Source organism: Pristiophorus japonicus, chromosome 1 (assembly GCF_044704955.1).
Source record: "Pristiophorus japonicus isolate sPriJap1 chromosome 1, sPriJap1.hap1, whole genome shotgun sequence".
NCBI classification, from domain to species: Eukaryota; Metazoa; Chordata; class Chondrichthyes; family Pristiophoridae; genus Pristiophorus; species Pristiophorus japonicus.
In genome coordinates this window covers 248,381,996-248,406,790 of record NC_091977.1, presented here as the reverse complement: position 1 = coordinate 248,406,790, position 24,795 = coordinate 248,381,996, and positions in this window count along the sequence as shown.

The following is a 24,795-nucleotide window of genomic DNA, read 5'->3' as shown; positions in this document are numbered from 1 at the left end:
GTTGGTTGGTGATGTTATGTAACAAGTGCAAAGACAGAAGAGGCATACCCGGGTAAAATTACAAGATAGAAATTAAAATTATATCCCATGTGTTAGTCCTAGTGCAGCAATAGTGGTGCTGATGGACCTGGGAGCATGTGCAGGCAGATACAAGAGACACAGAGCAAAGAAGTTGGCCAAGGCCCGTAACCAAGAAAGCAGAAAGCCTTTGCTAGATCCAAAGAGGGGTAATCAAACACAAAGACGGCATTAATACCTGATATGAGTCGTGAGTGTCCCAATCCTATTGCCTGATCAATGGAACCGAGGCGGGAGATACACGAATCAAGACAGGAAAAGGCAGGGAATGGAAAAATTGTTGTTCATGGTGGGTATTAGGGGTTACCACCTGATCAAATGGGGGATTGTAAGGGCGAAAAACCTTAATTGGGGTAAAGTAATTCGGTGTAATTAAAATAAAGTAAGAAAGACTGAGAGTAAGGTTTAAAATGCGTTCATGGTAGAATAGCTGATTTAGGCAGAAAGACTAAGATCAGAGAAATTCTCTTCGGAGATAAGAACACCCACAAGATTTATGCTAGCAGCTCACAGAAATAATAAGAGAAGGCCACGATGTTCCAGACATAGGAGATAAGAGGGACAAAAGCCTCTTTAAAGCAGAGTGTAACCAGACTCTGCCAAAGATAACAAGCCTAGGAAGACGCTCCCAGGAAAATACACATAACCTGCAGGGGCTGTTCCCTAGCAACAACTGTCAGAACTGAATGTACCAATAGAAGCATTATAAATTACTGTAACCAATGAAATTGGCTGTAACCTGTATCAACCAATGTATTAGTAGTAGGTGGGTGGGGACTGATGGCAAATAACCAATGGAACATTTCCCCGCCTAGTTTCTGTATTTCGACTCTATAAACATGTAATTGCACCGCCTGTCCTGTGAGATCGGCGTGGAGAGCACTCAATAACTGTACTGATGCGGCCAGATCTCCCTTGATTAATCAGGTTTTAACAAACAACTCTTCTCTATAAAATACCTTTCGTATGAGTATTATATTTTTAATACTCCACAGCACAAGCGTCGACTGAGTACTGTAATTCAATGACAGAGGATGGGACGACCGATCTGGTACCTGAATGATCCATGTTCAGGTACTCACACACATGCAGGGCATTTGTGTGTCACTGTATGTGTTCTACAAAATTCCAGTATCTTAGTACTACTTCTCTGCTTGCAAGTTGTCTCATAACAAGGAGAAAGAGACCCACATTAGAGAAGCATTCTACATCTAGCTTTTAAGTCACTTCAAAGAGGCCACATTGAAAATCATTGATAATAAAAAATAGAGAGGTAATAGAGTTGGGTTGGTTGAAGCTGGGGACCTCTTCCAAGCTCTGGGATAGTTATCTTTCCTTCCCCCCTCCCCCCGCCCACCCAACCTCAATCAGTTGCATGCAGCCATACACTCAAACAAAATTTGTCATGTGTCAGCCTTCCTTCTCGTAAACAGGAGTACTTTCCATTTTTTCCACGTCAATGTAGATTATCATCATTTGTTAAGATTGTGAGATTATGTTGCTAACCCATCAGTACCACTATGAATCCTGATGATGGTGACAAGAACAGACAGTATTGGCAGGGTACTTTGAGCAAGGTTCATGGACTGTTGCATTAGCTTTCCTGTACTGGGGCAGCATTTACCAAACAGTGTCATGAGTTTAAAAAAAAATAAAAACACTTCAATTGTGGAGAGGTCAAATGGAACGGGATGGGACTGTTCCATTGAGCATAAGTTCATAGCATAAATCTGGCAGTCTCACGCCGAGAAGCCATACAGACGGGAAATAGGATTATCACATTGATGCAGTGGGAGCTGAGGATTGGGTAAGAGTAGAATTGCTGAGGCACAGTACACTATAGTTTGGTCTGGCCTGAATCTGACCTTAAAGTACTTAGATAAGTAAGTCGGTACATATTTCAATCCCCTTCACCTTGATAGCTTTCAACTCAGTACATTAATCTCTTCACAACCCTAAAGCTTCCTGTGTATAAAGAATAATGGATATCTTGGAGTGAGTCACAAATGGCACAGAGACAACAGTTATTAGGGACATGCAACATGGCTTTTGGAAAAGGTCATGTCTTACAACCCGGTTGCATTCTTCGAAGAGGTTACCAGACAACCATTGGGTAGCCCAGTAGACAGAAAGCTTTTGATAAGGTGTTCCATAATAGGCTTCTTTATAAGATAAGAGTCCTGTGGGATTGGAGGATAGATCCTGGTTTGGATAAAGAATTAGTTGCATTCTTGTAGACAGAAGGCTGACATTAATAGTATCAGCTCTGTGTGGTGACTGGTTACTAGGGAAGTCCTGCAGGGATTGGTGTTAAGGCCGTTACTCTCTGCGATACACATCAATGATCTGGATTAATGCGTTGGGGGTATTGTTCGTAAGTTTGCAGATGCCACAAAGATCTGTAGTGGTGCAGAATCCTTGAGGAGCAGGAAAAAACTATAATCTAATCTAGGAGCTATGGGAGAATGGGCCTGCTTGTGACAGATGGCATTTACTGTTAATCAGGAGTGGGGAAAATGTTGGAATCTATTATTAAGGATGAAATAGCAGCACATTTGGAAAGCGGTGACAGGATCGGTCCAAGTCAGCATAGATTTATGAAAGGGAAATCATGCTTGACAAATTTTCTGGAATTTTTTTGAGGATATAACTAGTAGAGTGGACAAGGGACAACCAATGGATGTGGTGTATTTGGACTTTCAAAAGACCTTTGACAAGGTACCACATAAGAGATTGGTGTACAAGATCAAGGCACATGGTATTGGCGGTAATGTACTGGCATGGATAGAGAATTGGTTGGCAGGCAGGAAGCAGAGAGTCGGGATAAACGGGTCCTTTTCGGAATGGGAGGCAGTAACTAGTGGAGTACAGCAGGGCTCAGCGCTGGGACCCCAGCTCTTCACAATATACATTAATGATTTGGATGAAGGAATTGAGGGTAATATCTCCAAGTTTGCAGATGACACTAAACTGGGTGGCGATGTGAGCTGTGAGGAGGATGCTAAGAGGCTGCAGGGTGATTTGGACAAGTTAGGAGAGTGGGCAAATGCATGGCAGATGCAGTATAATGTGGATAAATGTGAGGTTATCCGCTTTGGTGGCAAAAACACAAAGGCATAATATTATCTGAATGGCGGCAGATTAGGAAAAGGGGAGGAAAAGGCGAGACCTGGCTGTCATGATTCATCAGTCATTGAAAGTTGGCATGCAGGTACAGCAGGCGGTGAAGAAGGCAAATGGCATGTTGGCCTTCATAGCTAGGGGATTTGAGTATCGGAGCAGGGAGGTCTTACTGCAGTTGTACAGGGCCTTGGTGAGGCCTCACCTTGAATATTGTGTTCCATTTTGGTCTCCTAATCTGAGGAAGGACGTTCTTGCTATTGAGGGAGTGCAGCGAAGGTTCACCAGACTGATTCCAGGGATGGCTGGACTGACATATGAGGAGAGACTGGATCAACTGGGCCTTTATACACTGGAGTTTAGAAGGATGAGAGGGGATCTCATAGAAACGTATAAGATTCTGACGGGACGGGACAGGTTAGATGCGGGAAGAATGTTCCCGATGTTGGGGAAGTCCAGAACCAGGGGACACAGTCTTAGGATAAGGGGTAGGCCATTTAGGATTGAGATGAGGAGAAACTTCTTCACTCAGAGAATTGTTAACCTGTGGAATTCCTTGCCGCAAAGAGTCGTTGATGCCAGTTCATTGGATATATTCAAGAGGGAGTTAGATGTGGCCCTTATGGCGAAAGGGATCAAGGGGTATGGAGAGAAAGCGGGAAAGGGGTACTGAGGTGAATGATCAGCCATGATCATGTTGAATGGCGGTGCAGGCTCGAAGGGCCGAATGGCCTACTCCTGCACCTATTTTCTATTTTTCTATGTAGGTATTGATGCATGTTGGTGGGACTATTTCCAAGCCAAGCATGTGTACACCATGCTGGATTCTGAATTAAAGGAAAGCGACCTGTGTGTTATAATGCATCAATCTCTAAAGGTCCATGACCAATGGATCAGTGTTAGGATTGTTATTCTTTGTGATGTGTATAGCTAGGATGATACAATCCAAAAGAGTGCTGTACTATCCCTGTACAATTTAGAATATTGATACCAGTTTGGGTCCCCTCACATGGTGAGAAATATAACATTCCTATAAAAGGTTCATTCAAAGGACGGCCACTAGATTAATATTTAGTCTAAAATGCTTACCTATTACGATAGGCTCAGGGAGTCAGGTTTGTTTACAATAGAAAAGCATAGACTTCAGGGAGACTTGATTATTTAAATAAATTGAATTATTTAAAATAATGAAGGGACTAGACTATGCACATTTGAGCAGATTATTTGAATTAGTTATGCTAGAAAGAATGAGGGACAGGCATACAAGTTGCATCCTGGGATGGAGGGATTGTCCTATGAGGAGTGATTGAGTAGACTAGGCCTATATTCCCTAGAGTTCAGAAGAATGAGGTGTGATCTCATCAAAAGGTATAACATTCTTAATGGGATTTGATAGGGTGGATGCTGGGATGATGTTTCCTCTGGCTGGGAAGTCTAGAACTAGAGGTTACAGTCTCAGGATAAGGGGTCAGACATTTAGGACGTAGATGAGGAGAAATCTCTTCACTCAAGGGGTTGTGAATCTTTGGAATTCTCTACCCCAGAGGGATGTGGATGCTCAGTCACTTAATATAGTCAAGTCAGAGAGCGATACATTGTTGGATCCTAAGGGAACCAAATGCATTATATGCATTATACATTCAAATGCTAGACATTGTAGCTGATACTGAATTGAAAGCTGTTACCTTGTCTTTGGGTTCAGTTAATCTTCCTGAACTGTAAGAGTTTTACTCTTGTGGTTTGTGGCAGCACAGTACCAAAGGATATGGAGATAGAGCAGGGTGGAGTTGAGGTAGAAGATCAGCCATGATAATGAATGGCGGAGCAGGCTCGAAGGGCCTAATGGCCTACTCCTGCTCCTATTTCTGATGTTCTTGTGTTATGTAAGCATTGAACTAGGTTAGATATCAGGAGGGTTTTCTTTTTCCAAGAGGATGATTGAACTTTGGAATGTGTTGCCCATTTGGGTAATGGATGCAAACATTCAGAAGGGAGCTGGACAGGTTTCTGGAGGAGGCTGATATCACTGCACACAAAAGGTAGGTGGGATGTTGGGTCATGTAACTCATAATCATTCTTATCTTCTGGAGGCTCGTGTGGAGCATGAACACTAACATTTGAGTCAAATGGCCCAGTTCTAGAACATAAGAACAGAAGAAATAGGAGCAGGAGTAGGCCATTTAGCCCTTGAGCCTGCTCCGCCAATTAATAAGATCATGGCTGATCTGATCTTGGCCTCAACTCCATTTCCCTGCCTGCTCCCCATAACTCTGGACTCCCTTATCGTTCAAAAATCTGTCTATCTCCACCTTAAATATGACCCTGCCTCAGCAGCTCTCTGGGGTAGAGAATTTCTCTATGTAATTAAATATGTAACTCTATGTAAACTGTTTTTGATTACATTTCAAGGTTGGAGAGGAATTTCCCAGAATTATTTTTCCCTTAAATTGGCCTGGGGTTTTTTAATAATCTGTTTTTCTGCCCCACCTTGAAGATTACATGGTTACTGGTGGGTGGGGATTATCGGGCTTGCAACATGGCGTAAAGGGACAGCTTCGATGGATCAGCCAGTCTTTTTGCTGCCCATCTTTTCACATGTTCCATCTTCAAGTGGGTAAAGCTTCCAAGAAGCGGCCAGTGGCAGGGTATCCCATCTGGTGATGGCAAGCACTTATAGAATTTAAGCTTCAGTGCTGCCACAAACCAGAATAGTAAAACTCTTACAGTTCAGGAAGATTAACTGAACCCAAAGACAAGGTAACAGCTTTCAATTCAGTATCAGCTACAATTTCTAGCATTTGAATGTACAATGCATATGAAGCCTTACTGTCAAAATGTTTACCATTTCATGGAGCATTTCACAATCTCAAACCCTGATAATGTTCAGAGGTGAACATTACATTGTTTTTGTGTCATTACTACTTATGGCAAAAGAACTTCAGTAGATGATTTGGCACATTTATGCACATGCAGATTTAACTACTGTACTATTCACAATTTGATTCTGCAATCATTTAGAAACATAGAAACATAGAAAATAGGTGCAGGAGTAGGCCATTCGGCCCTTCGAGCCTGCACCACCATTCAATGAGTTCATGGCTGAACATGCAACTCCAATACCCCATTCCTGCTTTCTCGCCATACCCCTTGATCCCCCTAGTAGTAAGAACTACATCTAACTCCTTTTTAAATATATTTAGTGAATTGGCCTCAACAACTTTCTGTGGTAGAGAATTCCACAGGTTCACCACTCTCTGGGTGAAGAAGTTTCTCCTCATCTCGGTCCTAAATAGCTTACCCCTTATCCTTAGACTGTGACCCCTGGTTCCGGACTTCCCCAACATTGGGAACATTCTTCCTGTATCTAACCTGTCGAAACCCGTCAGAATTTTAAACGTTTCTATGAGATCCCCTCTCATTCTTCTGAATTCCAGTGAATACAACCCAGTTGATCCAGTCTTTCTTGATATGTCAGTCCCGCCATCCCGGGAATCAGTCCGGTGAACCTTCGCTGCACTCCCTCAATGGCAAGAATGTCCTTCCTCAAGTTAGGAGACCAAAACTGTACACAATACTCCAGGTGTGGCCTCACCAAGGCCCTGTACAACTGTAGTAACACCTCGCTGCCCCTGTACTCAAATCCCCTCGCTATGAAGGCCAACATGCCATTTGCTTTCTTAACCACCTGCTGTACCTGCATGCCAACCTTCAATGACTGATGTACCATGACACCCAGGTCTCGTTGCACCTCCCCTTTTCCTAATCTGTCACCATTCAGATAATAGTCTGTCTCTCTGTTTTTACCACCAAAGTGGATAACCTCACATTTATCCACATTATACTTCATTTGCCATGCATTTGCCCACTCACCTAACCTATCCAAGTCACTCTGCAGCCTCATAGCATCCTCCTCGCAGCTCACACTACCACCCAACTTAGTGTCATCCGCAAATTTGGAGATACTACATTTAATCCCCTCGTCTAAATCATTAATGTACAATGTAAACAGCTGGGGCCCCAGCACAGAACCTTGCGGTAGCCCACTAGTCACTGCCTGCCATTCTGAAAAGTACCCATTTACTCCTACTCTTTGCTTCCTGTCTGACAACCAGTTCTCAATCCACGTCAGCACACTACCCCCAATCCCATGTGCTTTAACTTTGCACATTAATCTCTTGTGTGGTATTTATTAGACCAAAAGGAAGAGAGTTAAAAGTAGTAGGGTTCATACTAGAAGCTGTGTGTATTTCAGCCAATTATCACTGCACACAGTAATTACTGCCTGCATGAGTAGAGACTGAACAAGCCAGTAGCATGTTCGAGAGGGAAGTTGCTGAACAATGTGTCCAGCTGCACAATGCAAAGGCCATTGGAAAAATAAGTGAAGTGTAACAGAGCGCAAATAAAGTCAAAGCTACTTGTTTTAAACCAAATGCTTTCTTAGTTTTAACAGTTATTTTGGACGTGCTGACTGGAACAAGCAAACAATTGATATTTGTAAATCTAATCAGAAAGTGTCAAGACGCAACAAAGTATTACATTCAATTTCAATGCAAAAGTGGCTATGCAAATACATTTTGCGACCACAACTTACATTATAAATACTATCCCAAGGTGCTAGAAAGGGGAACAGATGCCATGCCATGAAAATGGAGATTTGGAGAGCTGACTGAAAGCCTGGTCAAAATGTTGGGGTTTGAGCAGGCTTTTAATGTAGGACCAAGAAGTAGCTAGGTGAATGGATTTAGGTAGAATGAAGCCAAGGTGGTTGAGGGCTCTGCCTCCATTTTGTCTCGGTGGAGCAAAGGGAAGAGGGAACACACAAAAGGCTAAAGTCAGACAACAGTGGTGCAAAGCCATGAAGGGATTTGAAGACGAAAATGAGTTTAAATGGAATATGTTAGGGCTAGGGAGTTAGTGTAGGTCAGCAGGTTAGGGTGATGGGAAAGTGAGACTCAGTGTGGGACAGAATATGAGCGACTGCACTTTGGACAAGTTGAAGTGTCCGGGAGAGAAAGTCCAGCCAGGAGAAAATTGGAATAATTGAGTTTTGAGGTGACAAAAGGTTTCAGTGACAGAGGGGCTGAGGTGGGACATACATGAGCAACATTGCATGGTGGAAATAAAGAAAGACTTGGATTTATATAATGCCTTTCATGACAGCCAATGAAGTACTTTTGGAGTGTAGTCACTGTTGTAATGTAGGAAACGCAGCAGCCATTTTGCACACAGCAAGCTCCCACAAATAGCAATGTGATAATGACCAGATAATCTGTTTTTGTTCTGTTGATTGAAGGATAAATATTTGCCAGGACACCGGGGATATCTCTCTTGCTCTTCTTTGAAATAGTGCCATGGAATCTTTTACGTCCACTTGTGAGAGCAGACGAGACCTCGGTTTGACATCTCATCCGAAAGACGGCACCTCCGGCAGTGCAGCACTCCCTCAGCACTGCAATGGAGTCTCAGCCGAGATTTTTTTTGTGCTCAAATCTCTGGAGTGGAACTTGAATGCACAACAAACAAAATAGATGATCTTGGTGCCAAATTGCATGTGAGATTTGAAGCTCATCCCAAGGTTTAGCACAATCTGGTTCAGCCTAAATGAATGATTGAGGAAAGGAAATGAATCAATAGCAAGAGCAGAGTTTTTGAAAGGTGGCGAAAACAATGGCCTTGGTCTTCCCAGTGTTAAGTTGGAAGTGGTGATGGCTCATCTATAACCTGATGTTTAACAGGCAGTCTGGCAGTACAGAGGTGATCACGGGGTTGAGAGCGCTGATGCACAGGTACTGCCAGATGTCATCACCATACCTGTGGAAGGTGACTCCAGCCCTGTGGTTGATGACACCAAGAGGAAAATAATTTGGCATAGTTGCCCCTCTAGTTAGTGTTTGACTTGTATTGTGTCAGCTGTGGCTCAGTGGGTAGTACACTCGCCTCTGAGTCAGAAGGTTGTGTGTTCAAGTCCCAATCTAGGGACTTAAACACATTAATCTAAGCTGACTCTCCAGTGCAGTGCTGAGGGAGTGCTACACTGTTTGAGGTGCCGTCTTTCTGATGGAACGTTAAACCGAGGCCCCGCCTGCCCTCTCAGGTGGATGTAAAAGATCCCATGGCATTATCTGGTCATTATCACATTGCAGTTTGTGGGAGTTTGCTTGTACGCAAGTTGGCTGATGTGTTTCCCATATTAAAACAGTGACTATCACTCCAAAAGTACTTCATTGGCTATAAAGTGCTTTAAGACGTCTGGTGGTCGTGAAAGGCACTATATAATTGCAAGTCTTTCTTTTTCTTTTTCTTTTGCTAATTTTCTCCCCCCTCTCCTGAAAGTGTTGGGCTACAGTTTCACGAGTTCTGGTCATTGTGTGGTACCTCTTCCAGCCATGCTCAGTCCTCCCCTCGCCAGACTTTCACTCACAACCAAGTGTGGCTATATAGGTGTGGAAACTGTGGATTTGCCAGTGGAATTGTTCCTCCAGCACCCATTTACCCTCTGTTAGAATTAACAGCAATAAGGGGAATAGAACCAGTCTTCATCACCATATTGCCCTTTTCTAGTCTTGCGCATGAATGTCTGGAGTCATAGCTTGGCTTCGTGAGACAACAGTCCAGCCATCTGTTTAGTTTATTCACAGGTTACTGAGAAGGTTTAAGAAAGTAATTTATAGATTTTCCATACATCTCACACTCTACCACTGGGAAAAATGGTCTTCTCTCAACATTCTGCTAATAATTTAGGGATCACATCATGGATTAAAAAAAATGTACATACTAAAATAAATGGCTTACCAGTGGCCATAATAATAATTGTAGTGCATAATATATTTTCCACAAACAGTAAACCCTTACAGCTATCTATTGCAAAATTGTACCTTTAGTCTCCCGCACACAAAACAGAAAGGGAATGATCCAGATAAGGATGCATCTGTGCTCAAGTTCCATTTAACTGAATGAGAAGTTAACTTTTGATAGTCACAGACGCAATACCCTTCAGCTGGCGAGCTATATACATCCAATGGGAAAAAGCAGGTGTTACATTTGAACATCTGGAAGGAGAAGTTTAACAATTGAAAGGGTGGTGGAAGCAGAATCAATAATAACTTTTAAAAGGGAATTGGATAAATAATTGAAAAGGCAAACATTGGTGGGCTGTGGAGAAAGAGAGTGGGACTCATTGAATGCCTCTCCACCTCTCTCTCCTCCTTTAAGATGCTCCTTAAAACCTACCTCTTTGGCCAAGCTCATGGTCACCTGTCCTCATATCTCCTTTTGTGGCTCAGTGTCAAATTATGTTTGATAGTGCATCTGTGAAGTTCCTTGGGACATTTTACTACGTTAAAGGCGCTATATAAATACTTGTTGCTGTTGTTGTAGTCACAACATTCTATTTGTAAGGCTCACAGTAGGTTTTAACAAAATATGTTACTGGATTGTTTTCCTAGTTTCTTCATAATTACTACCAAGCAATAAAAAATCGTCAGCTGTACAAATTTTGATAATTACTGTTAAACTTTTGCCCATGCTTTTAAAAGAACTCACGGGAATATAACGTGTACTACATGTTAATACACAATACTGCTGGTTTGGTTGGCTAAGGAACCATGAAAGGATGGCTCCCTAAAGTACTAAGGCCTGACTTGTTATATAAGCTGTGCAGAGCTGGCATTAGTGCAGAGGAAGGAATAGAAATGTGACCTGAAACAGACACAAGCTACATGTGGGAGACTGCAGAAGCAGAGTGCAGAAAACCTCCAGGTGTCCCCGATGACAAAGTGCTCCGCGAGCCACGAACTCTCCTTATGGTGCCTATAGCATTATAGAATTACATAGAATTTACAGCACAGAAACAGGCCATTCGGCACAACAGGTCTATGCTCCACACGTGTCTAAATGTGTTACCATTGAATTCAAATTCATTTATCATTTTTCTGTGGCACCTTTTTATATCTGCACATCAAAAAGCAGAGCTCAAAAGTTGTATTATAAAAGTCTAACAATAGGAGGCAGTATAAAGCCCGAATAAGCCCTCAAAAGTGCTATGTGTAGTATTGGGCTCCAGACTATTGGAAGATTATTAGAGAGGGTACAACACAGATTCACCAGGATGCTTTGGCCTGGATATCTGATTTAGATGTTGATATTTAATTTGCTCTTTGCCAATACCTTGTGAAAGAAGATCAGGATGCAGCCTGATATAAGGGAATGCAGACATGAAGACTGGAAAAATTGTGTCTTTTTTCATTCGAACAATACAGGCTATGGGGCGATACGATAGAAGCATTTAAATTATGAAAGGATAGGACGGAGTAGATAGAAGTGGATGGTTGAAGGATGCTCATTGTGGTTTACCCTCCAAGTAGGACAAACAAACCATTTAGGAATAAACAGTCTATGAGAACAACAGCTTGTAGGTGCTCCAATTCACCCTGGCTCCTGTGGGTGCCCTTGTTCACTGCTGTAGAGTAGTCTCAGGTGGCCCAATGGTATCATCAGCAGCATTTCTTTTAACAGCGACTGTCCTCCCCTATGAAAGATCGTATCAAATTCCATACCACAATCTCAGTCAAAATGTTGATTTGCAATACCTATTTTTCACTGGAAAAAAATCCCGTGAAGAGAAGCAGTTCATATTTCTACAGCTGTGATAACATTGTCATGTATGTAGACCATGTATACTAACTGTATAGTCACATAAGGTGTGCCACCAGAGGGCACTGCGGTGGGAGACCTGGGGGTCATCTGCATAGGTGTGCAGGGCCCAGTATAAAAGGCTGACCACCATGCTTGTGCCTCACTCTGGAATTACAATAAATAGGACTAAGGTCACAACAGCTCAAGTACAATACTAAACCTCGTGGAGTCATTCATAAGAGTATTAAAGACATAACAACTGGCACGAGATTATGAACTTTCATGCAAAAATGACTAACGTTGGTGCATTAGAAAAGTTCTCAGAGGCTGAAGATTGGGAAGCCTTTATGGAGCGGCTTGACCAATATTTCGTAGCAAACGACCTAATAGGCGATGATCCGGCCACGCTGGTAGATAAGCGCAGAGCTACCCTGTTGACCAGTTGTGGGCCCGCGGTCTACGGCCTCGTCAGGGACTTGCTTGCACCAGAGAAAACAACGACCAAGTCATACGACGAGCTGAAAGTGCTAATTTGGGACCAACTCAAACCGAAGGAGAGCATCCTCACGGCCAGGTATCGATTTTATACACACCGCCACCCCGAGGGCCAGGAAATCACGAAGTACGCTGCCGACCTCAGGAGGTTGGCAGGACCGTGTGAATTCAGTACATCCCTCACCGATGTGTTGCGGGATGTCTTTGTAATTGGCATCGGTCATGAGGCCCTTCTTCACAGGCTACTATCTGCTGACACCACCGTCATTCTGCAGAAGGCCATCAGCATCAGCCAAGTGTTCATGACCTCAAGCTGCAGCTGCAAGCGGATGATGACTCACTCTCAGGACTCAAACCCAGCAAGTACTGTAAATAGAATGGTGCCTTTCACAGGCAGAAGTGTTGAACGTGAATCTGCACAGGGTAGAGTGTAGAGACCCCCAAGTCCTTTAACTCAGAATCCGCCGAGGGGTGCAAACGTAAGTCGAGTAGCACCATGCTGGGGGTTGTGGAGGTAATCACAGGGCTCATCAGTATCGGTTCAGAGACTATAGAGCTCAAGTTTCGGCCTGAGTTGCTCCTATTTTTTTGGAGCAACTAGTTTAGAATGGAGCATTTTAGAAATTGCAATTATCGGCATTTAGTTTGCTCCAGTTCTAGTGAGTTAGAATAGTTCCATTTTAGAACAGTTTTTTTTCCAAAAGGGGACGTGTCCAGCCACTTATGCCTGTTTTGCAAGTTTAGGCAGCAAAAATTTACTCCACACTAACTTAGAATGGAGTAAGTGTAGATTTTTGTACGCTCAGAAAAACCTTGCCTACACTTAAGAAATTAGGCGTAGGGAACGAGAGATGGGGGGGGGGGAAGGGGGGTTTACAAGTATTAAGCACTTCACTTTTACAAATAAAGAGCCATAATCAATAATAAATAATAAATAAATCAATAAATCAACAATAAATCAATCAAAAAAATAAAAATAAAAAAAAACGACAAAAAAATAAAAAATAAAAAATAAAAAAAAAAAATAAAAATCAATCAATAAATAAAAAATTAAGTTTCTATTCATCTACTGCAGCACCGGGAGCCCTCCAATAGTGCACTGGGATGGGCCTTCCCAGGAGATGCCAGTCAGGCGGGCCCTGCCGCCAACCAGGACTTTGGGCGAACCCCGCCGCCGCCGTCGACACCACTTCGTGCGGGGCCCGCACCCAGCGATGATCGCTGCCTAGGAATTCAGATGGGCCCTGCCACCACCGCCGCCGCCACTTTGGGCGGAGCCCGCATCCAGGAGATGCCGGGCCGCTGCCGAGCACTTCGGGGGAGGCCTGTCCCCAGCAAGATGCCGTTTGGATGGGCCCTGCCACCAACGAGGTAAGGGCGGTCAGGCCACTCGGCCCGGGATAGGGGTGACATCCCTTTGGCCAGGGATAGGGTCATCGCCCGGAGACAGGACGCGCTGGGAGGGCCAGGAGCTACTGCGCATGTGCGCAGCCTCCACTGCGCATGCACGCAGCTGCTGGCACTGTTTTTGGTGCAGGGCTGTAGCTCCACCCCAAGCAGCTCCTGCTGCACCACGCCGAGCAGGAAACGGGCCAACAAATATCGGAGAATCACGAGGTAAGCATTCGTCGCAATTTCTGTTCAACAAATTAGGCGGGCCTCTCCGATGTGCACCGTTCTAGCGTGGGTCCGAAACTTGAGCCCTATGTGCGCAAAGGCTGCAGCACAAAGGGCCACTGCCAGAGAATGTGCAAAAGAGCTGTGACTCTCCACGTGGAAGAGGAGTCAGTAGATGGCTGTGAATCCAGCGTGGATTACGAGGAAATGGCTAGAGAGGCAGCTCAGTCCCAGGACGAAGTGTATGGAGTATATAGCTGCACCACAGATTGTTCTCCAGTGATAATGGAAGTTGAGATAAATGGCATTCCAGTCTTCATGGAAGTGGACACGGGGGCGAGTCAGTCAGTAATGAGCCAGGAAGCCTTTGAGAACAATCAAGCTGAACGACTCAAGCTGGTCCCGGTTCAGGCAAAGCTGCGCACCTACACCAAGGATATCAGCTGTTGGTAGTGCAGATGTAAGTGTATCGCATGATGGCGCGGTGCACAATTTACCATTGTGGATTGCTTCAGGTGATGGACCAACGAGAATGGATGGGGAAGGTTCATTGGAACTACGAAAACTTCAGCCCTCCAGCGATCGATGTCCACCATGCTCAGAGGCAGAGCAAGCCCCCACCTTTGGATGGACCAGGCACCGGAGAGCAGATCCGCGCAGCCCCCGAGGCACAGACCGCTCATCACGACTGCGTGGCGATGATCCGGCCAAGACGACCCAAACGCACCTTCCCGGTTTCAGTGGCAGGACTCCTGGGGAGAAAGATTGGATCCGAGGGCGTCTTCTCAGCTTCAGTGGCAGAATCCCTGGGAAGGAAAATCATGGCAGTCGACGTCCTGGACAGGGAAAAGATGGTGTCCAAACCACGAGTTGCAGCGCTAATGGAGCAACGACACGTGGTTCCATGCAAGGAAGAAGATTGGGGTAAAAGTAGTAAGGCCATTTTAAAGGAGGCCAGCAACCCGCCATTTTTGAATGAACTGCTTGAAGTTGATAACCAATGTAAAAGTCCAGCTGTAACGAGCAAAATGTTGTTGAGCGATGTCGGGTGCAAATTGCAATCAACCAATGTAGCGGGCGAACACCTAACGGTCGTATACGGATCCAGCGGGCTATCCAAAGCTGTAGCCTGCGTCCCCAGGACCAGAACGATGTATCATAAAGTGTCCTCAAAGCTGACAGAAGTAGACAAGCCGCAGGGTAAATGATCCCCGGAGAGCAGAGGCACCGGTAGCGATACCCTGCCTCAGATTGGTTTAACATTGCAGGCACCCGATGGCATGAACCGCCACGGGCCAGAAACAGTAAGCTGCGCCTATGCTCACAGTCGGCTACAGTCGCCCATCACCTGGATGGAAAAGGCGCAGCCCACAAACCCACTCGCCACCACGGCAATGTCCAAGAGCGAAGGGTCACCCACACCGGGTCCTCCAAACGGGACCTGGACCAGCCAGGATCCCAAACTAGAGAGTGCTCACAATGGTGCCCTCAAGGAAAGCGAGTCAGTAGTCCCCTGCGAACTGCTAGACAAGACGAGGCAGCCCACCGTCACTTAGGCGAAACGCTCACTCGCTCAGACCGCTTCCCAGGGAGCAGCAGCGACACTGTGCAAACGAAAAGGACAGGGAGGTCACAGACATATCAGCTGTCTTTGGGCCTGCTCGACACTAGGAGTAACGGCAAGAGCCCTGAGCTCTGGCAACTCGAGCAAAATGAGCTCACCTCGTCCACAGACCCACTAGCATGGGACGCTGTGCCGCCACCAGACGACCCGGATCTCATCCGGCCGTGCTGGAACTAGACTGTCCATGTGTGAGCTGTGAGGAGGATGCTAAGAGGCTGCAGGGTGACTTGGACAGGTTCAGTGAGTGGGCAACTGCATGGCAGATGCAGAATAATGTAGATAAATGAGAGGTTATCCACTTTGGTGGCAAAAACAGGAAGGCAGAATATTATCTGAATGGTGACAGATTAGGAAAAGGGGAGGTGCAATGAGACCTGGGTGTCATGGTACATCAGTCATTGAAAGTTGGCATGTAGGTACAGCAGGCGGTGAAGAAGGCAAATGGTATGTTGGCCTTCATAGTGAGAGGATTTGAGTACAGGAGCAGGGAGGTCTTACTACTCTTGTACAGGGCCTTGGTGAGGCCACACCTTGAATATTGTACACAGTTTTGGTCTCCTAATCTGAGGAAGGACATTCTTGATATTGAGGGAGTGCAGTGAAGGTTCACCAGACTGATTCCCGGGATGGCAGGACTGACATATGAAGAAAGACTGGATCGACTAGACTTATATTCACTGGAATTTAGAAGAATGAGAGGGGATCTCATAGAAACATATACAATTCTGATGGGATTGGACAGTTTAGATGCAGGAAGAATGTTCCCGATATTGGGGAAGTCCAGAACCAGGGGTCACAGTCTAAGGGTAAGGGGTAAGCCATTTAGGTCCGAGATAAGGAAAGACTTCTTCACTCAGAGAATTGTGAACCTGTGGAATTCTCTACCACAGAAAGTTGTTGAGGCCAGTTTGTTAGATATATTCAAAAGGGAGTTAGATGTGGCCCTTACAGCTAAAGAGATCAAGGGGTATGGAGAGAAAGCAGGAATCGGGTACTGAAATTGCATGATCAGCCATGATCATATTGAATGGTGGTGCAGGCTTGAAGGGCCGAATGGCCTACTCCTGCACCTATTTTTTATGTTTTTATGTTTCTATGTTTCTACCTGTACTGACATACCTGCACTGATCATGTAAATGTACCACACAAAAAGAAACACAACTGTAATCCATCCAACAAATGTACAACATGTAAATGTAAAACCCATGTGATGAACTTGAATGCAACTTGCATGTAACGGGCCATTAGCATGATCTCTGTGTGTGGGGGAGAATGGAGTAGTCATGGACTCACAACCAGAAACCACTGGGACCTCCACTGGCAACAAATCTCACTACCAACCCACACAAGCTCGAAGTGACCCTCCAATGGTCAACCAGGAAGAGCAAAGCCCAGGTCACCGTCAATGTATGAGTCAATTTGGGGGGAAGTGATGTTATGTATGTAGACCATGTATACTAACTGTATAGTCACATAAGGTGTGCCACCACAGGTCACTGTGGTGGGAGACTTGAGGGTCACCTGCATAGTTGTGCAGGGCCCAGTATAAAAGGCTGCCCACCATGCTTGTGCCTCACTCTGGAGTTACAATAAATGGGACGAAGGTCACAACAGCTCAAGTACAATACTAGACTTCGTGGAATCATTCATAAGAGTATTAAAGACATAACAAAAATGGTGTGTAAATTTCTCTTAGGGAACTCAAAATGGGACTTCAGTTTTAGCAGTTGAGAATTACTTAGCTGTAATTGTACTTTTTGAGCTTGAATACATTGCTACTGATGCATGAACAAAGGGCATATGGGAGTGCAGTTGGAATAATGCTGACAAGCCACTGGTTAAGCTATTAACCATGCTCATTATTGGGCTCAAGTTTGAAGCATCTTAAAAATTGCAATTCTCAGCATTTAGTTTGCTCCAGTTCTAGTGAGTTAGAATAGTTTCATTTTAGAACAGATTTTTTTTCAAAAGGGGGTGTGTCCAGCCACTTACGCCTGTTTTGCAAGTTTAGGCAGCGAAAACTTACTCCAAACTAAATTAGAATGGAGTAAGTATAGATTTTTGTACACTCAGAAAAATCTTTCCTACACTGAGAAATCAGGCGTAGGGATCGAGAGATGGCGGGGGGGGGGGGGGGGGGCGGGGGGAAGGGGGGGAAGGGGGCTTTACAAACATTAAGCACTTCACTTTTACAAATAAAGAGCCATCATCAATAATAATTGATAAATACATCAATAAATCAACCAATAAATCAATCAAAAAAAAATAAGAAAAATAATAAAAAATCACTCAATAAATAAAAAATTATTTCTACTCACCTACTTCAGCACCAGGGAGAAGAGAGGGAGGGGGGAGAAGATGGGGGAGGAGAAGAAAGGGGGGGATGAGAAGAGAAGGGGGGAGAGAAGAGAGGGGGGAGGAGAGAAGATGAATGGGGGGGAGGAAGATGAATGGGGGGAAGCTGAACGGTCTCCGCCGAGGACTTCGGGCGGGACCCTCACGCAGCAGATGCCAGGCTGCCGCCGCCGCTGACTCTTCGGGAGGAGCCCGCCCCCAGCGAGAGGCCGGGCGGGCGCGCCCCGCCGACGACGAGGTAAGCGGTGTCAGGCCACTCGGCCAGGGATAGGGGCGATGTCCCTTCGGCCTGGGATAGGGTCGTCGCCCGGAGACAGGACGCGCTGGGAGGGCCGGGAGCTCCTGCCTCCACTGCGAATGCGCGCAGCTGCCAGCACTGTTTTTGGCGCAAGGCTGTAGCTCCGCCCCCAGCAGCTCCTGCTGTGCCATGCCGAGGTGGAAATGGGCCTACAGATATCGGTGAATCACGAGGTAAGTATTCGGCACAATTTTTGTTCTACAAATTAGGCGGGCCTCTCTGATGTGCGCCGTTCTAGCGGGACTCTGAAACTTGAGCCCAATGAGTAGAACACTGCAACACATGACCACAGCTACTACATCTATAATGGGGTTTTTTAATCATGGGAATGCTTCTTGCTGTGCATTATTACAGAAACAAAGACATTGCAGTAGGGACGGAGGCTATTAAGCCCAACTCACCTGTGCTGATGCTAACTATCACCTTATACACTCATTAAGTGCTCTTTCTGACTAGTCATTACAGATTTTAACCTCAGGTTTGTCGACTCAGTTACTTGCTTTGATCTTCCAAGAATATTAATCGGGCATTTCTCATACAAATAGTAGCAATCTATATTAAGAGCCAAAGGATTGTTTAGCTACAATTACATTTATTGAAATGTCGTGTGATGGTATTTACATTTATGAGGGTGCGGTTATAAAAATGCCTCAGTATGGTATACATGGCACATTCTAATTGTGATAGTGATAACCTCATTTTATGGCAGGACATAAGGTAAGCATTCATCATTCCTTGAGTGAGGTTCATAGAATCATGGGGCTAGAACCTCCACTTTTATGCTTATTGCCCAAAAATTGGCGATACTTCCGGCGTGGGCGGTAAAAAGGGGTTTGCAGATCGCCGGCTTCTCGCCCATTCTCAAAGCACCTAGTCTCCATTTTTGAAAATGGGCGTTACTGTGCGCGATATGAAATGGTTGTTAGCATTACATTTTTTTGACCTTCTGCCGTAAAGTGTCACCGTCCTTATCAACGGCATGGCAATGCTCGATTCCCGCGATTCAGGAGGTCAAGGGTCATCATGACATTTGCAGATGAGGAGACAGATAGAGAGGGAGCTCAGAGGCAATGAAAGCGTGTGTGGCTGTGGTGTGTGCTTGTCTGGCTGTTGTGGAGAATCACCAGCAGCAAAAAGGCTACTAAGCACCAAGAACATAGTTGGCACAGAGTTTTTGTCCAACAAATAAGATAGAACATGGAAGGGATGGAGGAGGCCCTGGAGCTGGTAGCCAGGAACATTGGGGGGCAGAGGGCTCTGGAGCGCGGCACTGCACCCCAAGGTGCCGCATTCCCATTGCCAACTACACATGAGAGCCAGCAGCAACATCTTGCATCAGGCTCGGAGCACGTTCCCACCTCAGAACCGTTCTCTCCCGTATCCGTCCAAGCAGCGTTGCGGCCATCACCACCCCACACGAGGAACTCCTCTTGCAAAGTGCATGACCTCACACTTTCCAACATTATACTCTATCTGCCAAATTTTTGCCCACTCACTTAGCCTGTCTATGTCCTTTTGCAGATTTTTTGTGTCCTCCTCACACATTGCTTTTCCTCCCATCATTGTATCATCAGCAAACTTGGCTACATTACACTTGGTCCCTTCTTCCAAGTCGTTAATATAGATTGTAAATAGTTGGGGTCCCAGCACACTTACCTGCGGCATCCCACTAGTTATTGATTGCCAACCCGAGAATGAACCATTTATCCCGACTCTCTGTTTTCTGTTAGTTAGCCAATCCTCTATCCATGCTAAAATATTACCCCCAACCCCGTGAACTTTTAACTTGTGCAGTAACCTTTTATGTGGAGCCTTGTCAAATGCCTTCTGGAAGTCCAAATACACATCCACTGGTTCCCCTTTATCCACCCTGTTCGTTACATCCTCAAAAAATTCCAGCAAATTTGCCAAACATGACTTCCCCTTCATAAATCCATGCTGACTCTGCCTGACCGAATTTTGCTTTTCCAAATGTCCTGCTACTGCTTCTTTAATAATGGACTCCAACATTTTCACAACCAAGATGTTAGGCTAACTGGTTTATAGTTTCCTGCTTTTTGTCTGACTCCTTTTTTAAATAGGGACCTTACATTTGCAGTTTTCCAATCTGCTGGGACCTCCACAGAATCCAGAGAATTTTGGTAAATTACAACCAATGCATCCACAATCCATGCCGCTATATTTCTTAAGATCCTAGGCGGCAAGCCATCAGGTCCAGGGGATTTATCTGCCTTCAGTCCCATTAACTTACTGAGTACCACCTCCTTAGTGATTTTGTTTTATGTTCCTCCCCGCCTTTAGCCCCTTGACTATCCACTGTTGGGATATTGTTTGTGTCCTCTACCGTAAAGACTGATACAAAATATTTGTTCAAGTTTCTGCCATCTCCATGTTCCCCATTACTAATTCCCCGGTCTCGTCGTCAACGGGACCAACATTTACTTTAGCCACTCTTTTCATTTTGTATATACTTATAGAAATTCTTGCTATCTGTTTTTATATTTCGTGCTAGTTTACTTTCATAGTCTATCTTCTCTTTCTTAATCATTTTTTTAATCATCCTTTGCTGGCTTTTAAAAGCTTCCCAGTTTTCTGTCCTCCCACTAGTTTTGGCCACATTGTATGCCCTTGTTTTTAATTGGATACCGTCCTTTATTTCTTTAGTTAGCCACGGATGGCTATCTGTTCTCTTATGCCCTTTCCTCCTCAATGGAATATATTTTTCTTGAGAGTTGTGAAATATCTCTTAAATGTACACCACTGTTCATCAATCGTCCTACACTTTAATCTATTTTCTCAGTCCACTTTAGCCAACTCTGCCCTCATACCTTCATAGTCTCCTTTATTAAAGCTTAATACGCTTGTTAGAGATCCAACTTTCTCACCCTCCATGTGAATTTGAAATTCAATGATGCTATCTATGATCACTCATTCCAAGGGGATCCTTAACTAGAAGACTGTTTTTTAATCCTGTCTCATTACACAGGACCAGATCTAAGATAGCCTGCCTCCTGGTTGGTTCCGTTACATATTGCTCAAGGAACCCAGCCCTTATACACTCCATGAACTCTTCCTCAAGGCTACCCTGACCAATTTGATTTGTCCAATCAATATGGAGGATAAAATCACCCATGGTTATTGTTGTTCCCTTTTTACAAGCCCCCGCTATTTCCTGGTTTATGCTCCGACCAACAGAGTTGCTACTGTTAGGTGGCCTATAGACTACGCCCAGCAGTGACTTTTTCCCCTTGCTATTCCTTATCTCCACCCAAACTGTTTCAACATCCTGATCATTTGAGCCAATATCGTTTCTCACTATTGCAGTGATTCCATCCTTTATCAATAGAGCTATCCCACCTCCTTTTCTTTTCTGTCTGTCCTTCCGGATTACCCGTAACTCTAAGTTCCTCATCCTCAAATACCTTTCCAACTCACATTTAAAATTATTTACGGGATCAGCTTTCACCACCTTTTCAGGCAGAGCACTCCAGATCCCGACAACTCTCAGAGTGAAAAAAATTCTCCTCATGTCCCGTCTAGATTTTTTGCCAATAATTTTAAATCTATGGAATATAAAAGCAAAGAGATCATGCTCGAACTTTCTAATCACTGGTTAGGCCTCAGCTGCAGTATTGTAGACCATTCTGGGAACCATACTTCAGGAAAGATGTAAAGGCCTTAGAAAGGGTAGAGAGGAGGCTTACCAGAATGTTACCAGGGATGAGTGACTTCAGTTATGAGGAGTTGTTGGAAACGTTAGGACTGTTTTCCTTGGAACAGAGAAGGTTAAGAGGTGACCGAATAGAGGTTTTCAATATGATAGGTTTTGAGAGAATAGATAGAGATAAACTATTCCCTCTAGAGAGTGGGAAAATAACTCAGAGATCTTGGGGCTGAAATTCAGCCTCCTGAAAAGGCCTCTTACCGTCAGAAAGTGGTGGCCACTTGGCAGAGTCAAATGGCTGCTGATTTGAAGTCGAATGGCCGCCACCAGTGAAATTCACCTCGGGGGTTTTTCCAGCGGTCCCCACTTTTACCACGCTGCTACCGACCTATCCTAGGTGTGTAATCAAAGCGAGAACCACCGATCACCCCCACCTCCAGCCAAATTCACCGTGAAAAAGCTTTATCTGTCGGAGCACCTTGTTGGAAGTGTGTGCAACATGGCAGCACAGCAGCCATTAAAGGCCGCTGCCGCCATGTTTTTTTCTGTCGACCGACTGCCAGGTTGAGCTGACAATTATGCCCCCAGGTTTGGCCGGGCCGCCAGTAGGCAGCCTGACAACCCCTCTTAGGTGCCAGGTTGCTGGCCCGGCCGAAACCCTCCCTGGTGGCCCAGTGGAGCAAAGTTTTAAAATGGTGAGGCTCGAGGGGCTCGATGGCCTACTCCTGTTCCTAATTCTTATGTTCTCCCCTTTAAGTGAAGGGGAGAGACGTGGTGATGCACACGCGTCATGATGTCATTACCGCTCCGCTGATGAATGACAGTGGCGGTGACTCCGTTCCACCACCCCACTTCCGCCCCCATTATGACCGACTTCCGGTACACCTGAAATAAATTGACTAAGAGCTAAATTTTGCGAAAGAGCCCACCTCATCCAGCGCGGCGGAAAAAACACTTTAAAAATGGTAGGTGCGCCAGGATTCCAACGGGCCTGAATTTCTACCCCTATGGCTGGATTTTTGGCTTTTGTGATTTTGGGGCAGTGGGGCAGTCCTGATAGCGCATGAAAAACTTTTGCGTCCTTGTCTGTAAATTTTGCCAAAAAATCAGGTTCCATGATCGGGGGTGCAAAATCAGGCATTACACAAGGCACTCCAGCCGAAAATTGCGGCATTAGAAAAGTTTGCCATTTTGCGCATGCGCAGTCAGACGGCTTACAATTTTCCCGGGCGCAGTCAGTTTCCTGCACATATGCGCAGATGAGCCGGCCCATTTCAGAGATTTCGGGAGAGATGGCGCAGCCAGAGGGCAGGCAGCATGCCAGAAGATTCTCTCCAGCAGCTGCTGAGGCCTAAGTGAAGGCCATTGAAAGGAGGTGGTCTGCACTCCATCTGGTTGAAGGCGAGAGGCCGTTGCCCAGCATTTCTAAGAGAATCTAGAGGGAGATTGCACAGGAGGTGTCAGCGGCAGACACGGTGGCCAGAACTGACACACAATGCGGCAAGAAGTTCAACGACCTCACGAGGCTCATCAGGGTGAGTACCCTTCACATTTATGTAGGCCTGCCATGCTCGAAGGTCAATGTCACACACTTTGTCTTTGATGGAATTATCCCTTCTCCATGTGTTGGAGGTCATGGTGTGAGTTGCAGAATACAACAGAAAGCTGAAGCCTCACTTCCCCAGCCATTGCCTCTGCATTCAGGACCCTAATCATTGTCGAGCCTCCTTGCACTCCACTCACACTTCTGATATGCATTTTCCAAATATCACCCTGGCTGCTGTGCTACCTGCCTCTTACCTCCTCCAAATCTTTGAAAAACTTCAGTCACCAGTCACACAGAAGACATTTGCACATCCACACAGTGGCAACTATTGAATTATGGAAGGCACATGTGGCACAACAGGGGGTGGGCCCTTACTGAACCCTTCTTATTGCTCTTATTGCAGGCCAAGCTCTCCCATAGCAGACAAGAGCACTGATGAACAGAAGGCAGACAGCCGCAGCTGATGGAGCTCACTGAGGTGGAACAATGAGTCTCGGCCCTCATGGGCACCCCAGTTCGCACAATGGCCTGGGGCGATGCCGAGTCCTCTTCGGGTAGTGAGGGTATGTAAATGGAACATGTTAGACTCATAATAAATGGTCAGATTGAGTACTGTGTGTAATGAGCAAGTGTGACCTTAGTTCCTTTATTAAAGTTCCAGAGTGCAGGTATCTCGTGGGGGGCCTGCTTATATACTGTGCTCCCAAGGGATGCTGGGATCACTTGGGACTCCAACAGGTAGGCCCTCTGGTGGACAGTGTGATGCAGGTTACAAGGTGTCAAATACATAACATCACTCCCCCGTGAAGTCAACAGTACACTTATTTACAAGGTGAGACGATCTAGGGATTTGCGCTCCCTTGTCGATTGTCTTGGTACAAATGCTGGTGTGGGTGGGTTGGTCAGTTGTTCACTGGGCTGTTGGGCAGCCGGCCTTGCTGGGTTGTTGGGGATGATGAGCTTGGTTTCGTGGTCAACTGTGATGTCAGTTGCCACTTGTGTGTGTGTTGGAAGGTCAAAGTTGGTGGTGTCCTCTTCAGGTTGTTCTTAGCTGTTGGCGAACCGCAATTTGATTTGTTCCAAGTGTTTTCTGTGCGTTTGTCCATTGATTAGTTTAACCTGAAACACCCTACTCCTCTCTTTGGCTGTGACTATGCCAGCGAGCCATTTGGGACCATGTCCCTAATTGAGCACAAACACAGGATCATTGATCTCAATATCGCGTAACAAATCTGCGCGGTCATGATACACATTTTGTTGATGCTGCTTGTCCTCCACATGATCATGTAGATCAGGGTGGACAAGAGAAAGCCTTGTTTTAAGTGCCCTTTTCATGAGCAGCTCAGCTGGGGGAATCCCGG